This window comes from Spea bombifrons, chromosome 10, assembly GCF_027358695.1.
Source record: "Spea bombifrons isolate aSpeBom1 chromosome 10, aSpeBom1.2.pri, whole genome shotgun sequence".
Lineage (NCBI taxonomy): Eukaryota > Metazoa > Chordata > Amphibia > Anura > Pelobatidae > Spea > Spea bombifrons.
Genome location: NC_071096.1, coordinates 15,264,287 through 15,273,205, shown reverse-complemented (window position 1 = coordinate 15,273,205; position 8,919 = coordinate 15,264,287).

Below are 8,919 nucleotides of genomic sequence, written 5' to 3'. Positions count from 1 at the left end.
TGAAACACAAAGCAGAGAGACAACTTTCCCTTCACCCTATACATTTCAAATTAGCAGTGTTTTCTGCCCAAACCCTTTGCGTCTCAATGATTGACGAGTCTCAAGGTTCAAAGGTAACAACTATAATCAAGGTCTTCCTAGGCAGCAAAGGTCCGATATTTTGTGTCTTGAAGGGATCTGATAGAGAAGGCATAAGATGGTACAAACTTTTTTCTTCACTTTCTTTGCTGCTCCTCTCAATATGGGTGGATCCTGAAACCATTCCAGCGAGATCATTTTGCTTACCTTACACCTGCTGAAAACCCTGTTGCCCAAGATTCACTTTTCCACAAGACAAGGCTGCGACATCTGTCGAGTAAAGCAATAGACACACAGACCTTTCTTTCCTTCCGCAAACACAACTTCCAAATGTCTTCCTACAGAAGATGGTACACACTTTCTTCTTCACTTTCTTTGCTGCTCCTCTAAATCTTTGTGGATCCTGAAACCATTCAAGGGAGATCATTTTGCTTACCTTACACCTTCTGAAAACCCTGTTGCCCAAGATTCACTTTTCCACAAGACAAGGCTGCGACATCTGTCGAGTAAAGCAATAGACACAAAGGCCTTTCTTTCCTTCCGCAAACACAACTTCCTAATGTCTTCCTACATAAGATGGTACAAACTTTTTTCTGCACTTTCTTTGCCGCTCCTCTCAATCTTTGTGGATCCTGAAACCATTCAAGCGAGATCATTTTGCTTACCTTACACCTTCTGAAAACCCTGTTGCCCAAGATTCACTTTTCCACAAGACAAGGCTGCGACATCTGTCGAGTAAAGCAATAGGCACACATGCCTTTCCTTCCACATACACAACTTCTAAATGTCTTCCTATTTCAATCCTAAATCACATGGGCTTTATTGTGGATCATACATAATCAAAATGTCTTACAACTGAGAAGCTTTGTGCCTTGAAGCCGTCTTCTATGTACCTGATGGGTTAAAATGTTCACAAGAGATACCCCCATATCCAAATACATTGTTGCAACAGTCATGAAAGCAATAAGAAAAAAAACACACCTCTCAAAGACTGACTCGAGTCATAATGGTCTGCCATCTGTGAATCACAAAGCAGAGAGACAACTTTCCCCTCACCATATACATTTCAAATTAGCAGTGTTTTCTGTCCAAATCTTTTGCGTCTAAATGATTCACGGGTCTCAAGGTTCAAAGGTAACACCTATTATCGAGGTCTTCCTAGGCAGCAAAGGTCCGATATTTTGTCTCTTGAAGGGATCTGATAGAGAAGGCATAAGAACATTCCCCGCACAAACAAGAGACACAACTGACAATTCATGGACCTTTTGAAATGTTAGGTACACATGTTAGGGTGCACATCATTTTGTGATGAAATGAGAGAAGGCATTTTCAAAAGGAATTACAGCAAAAACCAGACTGTGTAGCGTGTGATGCCTACCATCAACTTTGTTGCTCCAAATTAAATAAAGTGACTTGTGAAAGAGATCATAACAGTACAATCTGCTTACCTCACAACGCTCTAATATTTAGGGCATGGGACACATCTCTCCCAGAACACTGCTGCCACATGTGTTGAGTACAAGATACACTGGCTTTTGCCATCATCTCAGAAACAATATCCATTCATGTCTCCTCTATCTGTTCAATTCCCCAAAGAACCTTCTTTTCAAATACCGCTAAACAAAGCTTCCTAAACATGTCGATTGAGGAGATGGTACAAACTTTTTTCTTCAATTTCTTTGCTGCTCCTCTCGATCTTTGTGGATCCTGAAACTATTCAAGAGAGCTCATTTTGCTTACCTTACACCTGCTGAAAACCCTGTTGCCCAAGATTCACTTTTCCACAAGACAAGGCTGCTACATCTGTCGAGTAAAGCAATAGACACACAGGCCTTTCCTTCCGCGAACACAACTTCCAAATGTCTTCCTACATAAGATGGTACAAACTTTTTTCTTCACTTTCTTTGCTGCTCCTCTCAATCTTTGTGGATCCTAAAACCATTCAAGCGAGATCATTTTGCTTACCTTACACCTGCTGAAAACCCTGTTGCCCAAGATTCACTTTTCCACAAGACAAGGCTGCGACATCTGTCGAGTAAAGCAATAGACACACAGACCTTTCTTTCCTTCCGCAAACACAACTTCCAAATGTCTTCCTACATAAGATGGTACGAACTTTTTTCTTCACTTTCTTTACTGCTCCTCTCAATCTGTGTGGATCCTGAAACTATTCAAGCAGGATCATTTTGCTTACCTTACACCTGCTGAAATCCCTGTTGCCCAAGATTCACTTTTCCACAAGACAAGGCTGCGACATCTGTCGAGTAAAGCAATAGACACACAGGCCTTTCTTTCCTTCCGCAAACACAACTTCCAAATGTCTTTCTACATAAGATGGTACAAACTTTTTTCTGCACTTTCTTTGCTGCTCCTCTCAATCTTTGTGGATCCTGAAACCATTCAAGTGAGATCATTTTGCTTACCTTACACCTTCTGAAAACCCTGTTGCCCAAGATTCACTTTTCCACAAGACAAGGCTGCGACATCTGTCGAGTAAAGCAATAGGCACACATGCCTTTCCTTCCACATACACAACTTCTAAATGTCTTCCTATTTCAATCCTAAATCACATGGGCTTTATTGTAGAACATAAATAATCAAAAAGTCTTACGACTGAGAAGCTTTGTGTCTTGAAGCCGTCTTCTATGTACCTGATGGGTTAAAATGTTCACAAGAGATACCACCATATCCAAATACATTGTTGCAACAGTCATGAAAGCAATAAGAAAAAAAACACACCTCTCCAAGACTGACTCAGGTCATAATGGTGTGCCACCTGTGAAACACAAAGCAGAGAGACAACTTTCCCTTCACCCTATACATTTCAAATTAGCAGTGTTTTCTGCCCAAACCCTTTGCGTCTCAATGATTGACGAGTCTCAAGGTTCAAAGGTAACAACTATAATCAAGGTCTTCCTAGGCAGCAAAGGTCCGATATTTTGTGTCTTGAAGGGATCTGATAGAGAAGGCATAAGATGGTACAAACTTTTTTCTTCACTTTCTTTGCTGCTCCTCTCAATATGGGTGGATCCTGAAACCATTCCAGCGAGATCATTTTGCTTACCTTACACCTGCTGAAAACCCTGTTGCCCAAGATTCACTTTTCCACAAGACAAGGCTGCGACATCTGTCGAGTAAAGCAATAGACACACAGACCTTTCTTTCCTTCCGCAAACACAACTTCCAAATGTCTTCCTACAGAAGATGGTACACACTTTCTTCTTCACTTTCTTTGCTGCTCCTCTAAATCTTTGTGGATCCTGAAACCATTCAAGCGAGATCATTTTGCTTACCTTACACCTTCTGAAAACCCTGTTGCCCAAGATTCACTTTTCCACAAGACAAGGCTGCGACATCTGTCGAGTAAAGCAATAGACACAAAGGCCTTTCTATCCTTCCGCAAACACAACTTCCTAATGTCTTCCTACATAAGATGGTACAAACTTTTTTCTGCACTTTCTTTGCCGCTCCTCTCAATCTTTGTGGATCCTGAAACCATTCAAGCGAGATCATTTTGCCTACCTTACACGTTCTGAAAACCCTGTTGCCCAAGATTCACTTTTCCACAAGACAAGGCTGCGACATCTGTCGAGTAAAGCAATAGGCACACATGCCTTTCCTTCCACATACACAACTTCTAAATGTCTTCCTATTTCAATCCTAAATCACATGGGCTTTATTGTGGAACATACATAATCAAAATGTCTTACAACTGAGAAGCTTTGTGCCTTGAAGCCGTCTTCTATGTACCTGATGGGTTAAAATGTTCACAAGAGATACCCCCATATCCAAATACATTGTTGCAACAGTCATGAAAGCAATAAGAAAAAAACACACCTCTCAAAGACTGACTCGAGTCATAATGGTCTGCCATCTGTGAATCACAAAGCAGAGAGACAACTTTCCCCTCACCATATACATTTCAAATTAGCAGTGTTTTCTGTCCAAATCTTTTGCGTCTAAATGATTCACGGGTCTCAAGGTTCAAAGGTAACACCTATTATCGAGGTCTTCCTAGGCAGCAAAGGTCCGATATTTTGTCTCTTGAAGGGATCTGATAGAGAAGGCATAAGAACATTCCCCGCACAAACAAGAGACACAACTGACAATTCATGGACCTTTTGAAATGTTAGGGTGCACATCATTTTGTGATGAAATGAGAGAAGGCATTTTCAAAAGGAATTACAGCAAAAACCAGACTGTGTAGCGTGTGATGCCTACCATCAACTTTGTTGCTCCAAATTAAATAAAGTGACTTGTGAAAGAGATCATAACAGTACAATCTGCTTACCTCACAACGCTCTAATATTTAGGGCATGGGACACATCTCTCCCAGAACACTGCTGCCACATGTGTTGAGTACAAGATACACTGGCTTTTGCCATCATCTCAGAAACAATATCCATTCATGTCTCCTCTATCTGTTCAATTCCCCAAAGAACCTTCTTTTCAAATACCGCTAAACAAAGCTTCCTAAACATGTCGATTGAGGAGATGGTACAAACTTTTTTCTTCAATTTCTTTGCTGCTCCTCTCGATCTTTGTGGATCCTGAAACTATTCAAGAGAGCTCATTTTGCTTACCTTACACCTGCTGAAAACCCTGTTGCCCAAGATTCACTTTTCCACAAGACAAGGCTGCTACATCTGTCGAGTAAAGCAATAGACACACAGGCCTTTAATTCCGCGAACACAACTTCCAAATGTCTTCCTACATAAGATGGTACAAACTTTTTTCTTCACTTTCTTTGCTGCTCCTCTCAATCTTTGTGGATCCTAAAACCATTCAAGCGAGATCATTTTGCTTACCTTACACCTGCTGAAAACCCTGTTGCCCAAGATTCACTTTTCCACAAGACAAGGCTGCGACATCTGTCGAGTAAAGCAATAGACACACAGACCTTTCTTTCCTTCCGCAAACACATCTTCCAAATGTCTTCCTACATAAGATGGTACGAACTTTTTTCTTCACTTTCTTTACTGCTCCTCTCAATCTGTGTGGATCCTGAAACTATTCAAGCAGGATCATTTTGCTTACCTTACACCTGCTGAAATCCCTGTTGCCCAAGATTCACTTTTCCACAAGACAAGGCTGCGACATCTGTCGAGTAAAGCAATAGGCACACATGCCTTTCCTTCCACATACACAACTTCTAAATGTCTTCCCATTTCAATCCTAAATCACATGGGCTTTATTGTGGATCATACATAATCAAAATGTCTTACAACTGAGAAGCTTTGTGCCTTGAAGCCGTCTTCTATGTACCTGATGGGTTAAAATGTTCACAAGAGATACCCCCATATCCAAATACATTGTTGCAACAGTCATGAAAGCAATAAGAAAAAAACACACCTCTCAAAGACTGACTCGAGTCATAATGGTCTGCCATCTGTGAATCACAAAGCAGAGAGACAACTTTCCCCTCACCATATACATTTCAAATTAGCAGTGTTTTCTGTCCAAATCTTTTGCGTCTAAATGATTCACGGGTCTCAAGGTTCAAAGGTAACACCTATTATCGAGGTCTTCCTAGGCAGCAAAGGTCCGATATTTTGTCTCTTGAAGGGATCTGATAGAGAAGGCATAAGAACATTCCCCGCACAAACAAGAGACACAACTGACAATTCATGGACCTTTTGAAATGTTAGGGTGCACATCATTTTGTGATGAAATGAGAGAAGGCATTTTCAAAAGGAATTACAGCAAAAACCAGACTGTGTAGCGTGTGATGCCTACCATCAACTTTGTTGCTCCAAATTAAATAAAGTGACTTGTGAAAGAGATCATAACAGTACAATCTGCTTACCTCACAACGCTCTAATATTTAGGGCATGGGACACATCTCTCCCAGAACACTGCTGCCACATGTGTTGAGTACAAGATACACTGGCTTTTGCCATCATCTCAGAAACAATATCCATTCATGTCTCCTCTATCTGTTCAATTCCCCAAAGAACCTTCTTTTCAAATACCGCTAAACAAAGCTTCCTAAACATGTCGATTGAGGAGATGGTACAAACTTTTTTCTTCAATTTCTTTGCTGCTCCTCTCGATCTTTGTGGATCCTGAAACTATTCAAGAGAGCTCATTTTGCTTACCTTACACCTGCTGAAAACCCTGTTGCCCAAGATTCACTTTTCCACAAGACAAGGCTGCTACATCTGTCGAGTAAAGCAATAGACACACAGGCCTTTAATTCCGCGAACACAACTTCCAAATGTCTTCCTACATAAGATGGTACAAACTTTTTTCTTCACTTTCTTTGCTGCTCCTCTCAATCTTTGTGGATCCTAAAACCATTCAAGCGAGATCATTTTGCTTACCTTACACCTGCTGAAAACCCTGTTGCCCAAGATTCACTTTTCCACAAGACAAGGCTGCGACATCTGTCGAGTAAAGCAATAGACACACAGACCTTTCTTTCCTTCCGCAAACACATCTTCCAAATGTCTTCCTACATAAGATGGTACGAACTTTTTTCTTCACTTTCTTTACTGCTCCTCTCAATCTGTGTGGATCCTGAAACTATTCAAGCAGGATCATTTTGCTTACCTTACACCTGCTGAAATCCCTGTTGCCCAAGATTCACTTTTCCACAAGACAAGGCTGCGACATCTGTCGAGTAAAGCAATAGGCACACATGCCTTTCCTTCCACATACACAACTTCTAAATGTCTTCCCATTTCAATCCTAAATCACATGGGCTTTATTGTGGATCATACATAATCAAAATGTCTTACAACTGAGAAGCTTTGTGCCTTGAAGCCGTCTTCTATGTACCTGATGGGTTAAAATGTTCACAAGAGATACCCCCATATCCAAATACATTGTTGCAACAGTCATGAAAGCAATAAGAAAAAAAACACACCTCTCAAAGACTGACTCGAGTCATAATGGTCTGCCATCTGTGAATCACAAAGCAGAGAGACAACTTTCCCCTCACCATATACATTTCAAATTAGCAGTGTTTTCTGTCCAAATCTTTTGCGTCTAAATGATTCACGGGTCTCAAGGTTCAAAGGTAACACCTATTATCGAGGTCTTCCTAGGCAGCAAAGGTCCGATATTTTGTCTCTTGAAGGGATCTGATAGAGAAGGCATAAGAACATTCCCCGCACAAACAAGAGACACAACTGACAATTCATGGACCTTTTGAAATGTTAGGGTGCACATCATTTTGTGATGAAATGAGAGAAGGCATTTTCAAAAGGAATTACAGCAAAAACCAGACTGTGTAGCGTGTGATGCCTACCATCAACTTTGTTGCTCCAAATTAAATAAAGTGACTTGTGAAAGAGATCATAACAGTACAATCTGCTTACCTCACAACGCTCTAATATTTAGGGCATGGGACACATCTCTCCCAGAACACTGCTGCCACATGTGTTGAGTACAAGATACACTGGCTTTTGCCATCATCTCAGAAACAATATCCATTCATGTCTCCTCTATCTGTTCAATTCCCCAAAGAACCTTCTTTTCAAATACCGCTAAACAAAGCTTCCTAAACATGTCGATTGAGGAGATGGTACAAACTTTTTTCTTCACTTTCTTTGCTGCTCCTCTCGATCTTTGTGGATCCTGAAACCATTCAAGAGAGCTCATTTTGCTTACCTTACACCTGCTGAAAACCCTGTTGCCCAAGATTCACTTTTCCACAAGACAAGGCTGCTACATCTGTCGAGTAAAGCAATAGACACACAGGCCTTTCCTTCCGCGAACACAACTTCCAAATGTCTTCCTACATAAGATGGTACAAACTTTTTTCTTCACTTTCTTTGCTGCTCCTCTCAATCTTTGTGGATCCTGAAACCATTCAAGCGAGATCATTTTGCTTACCTTACACCTGCTGAAAACCCTGTTGCCCAAGATTCACTTTTCCACAAGACAAGGCTGCGACATCTGTCGAGTAAAGCAATAGACACACAGACCTTTCTTTCCTTCCGCAAACACAACTTCCAAATGTCTTCCTACATAAGATGGTACAAACTTTTTTCTGCACTTTCTTTGCTGCTCCTCTCAATCTTTGTGGATCCTGAAACCATTCAAGTGAGATCATTTTGCTTACCTTACACCTTCTGAAAACCCTGTTGCCCAAGATTCACTTTTCCACAAGACAAGGCTGCGACATCTGTCGAGTAAAGCAATAGGCACACATGCCTTTCCTTCCACATACACAACTTCTAAATGTCTTCCTATTTCAATCCTAAATCACATGGGCTTTATTGTAGAACATAAATAATCAAAAAGTCTTACGACTGAGAAGCTTTGTGTCTTGAAGCCGTCTTCTATGTACCTGATGGGTTAAAATGTTCACAAGAGATACCCCCATATCCAAATACATTGTTGCAACAGTCATGAAAGCAATAAGAAAAAAACACACCTCTCAAAGACTGACTCGAGTCATAATGGTCTGCCATCTGTGAATCACAAAGCAGAGAGACAACTTTCCCCTCACCATATACATTTCAAATTAGCAGTGTTTTCTGTCCAAATCTTTTGCGTCTAAATGATTCACGGGTCTCAAGGTTCAAAGGTAACACCTATTATCGAGGTCTTCCTAGGCAGCAAAGGTCCGATATTTTGTCTCTTGAAGGGATCTGATAGAGAAGGCATAAGAACATTCCCCGCACAAACAAGAGACACAACTGACAATTCATGGACCTTTTGAAATGTTAGGTACACATGTTAGGGTGCACATCATTTTGTGATGAAATGAGAGAAGGCATTTTCAAAAGGAATTACAGCAAAAACCAGACTGTGTAGCGTGTGATGCCTACCATCAACTTTGTTGCTCCAAATTAAATAAAGTGACTTGTGAAAGAGATCATAACAGTACAA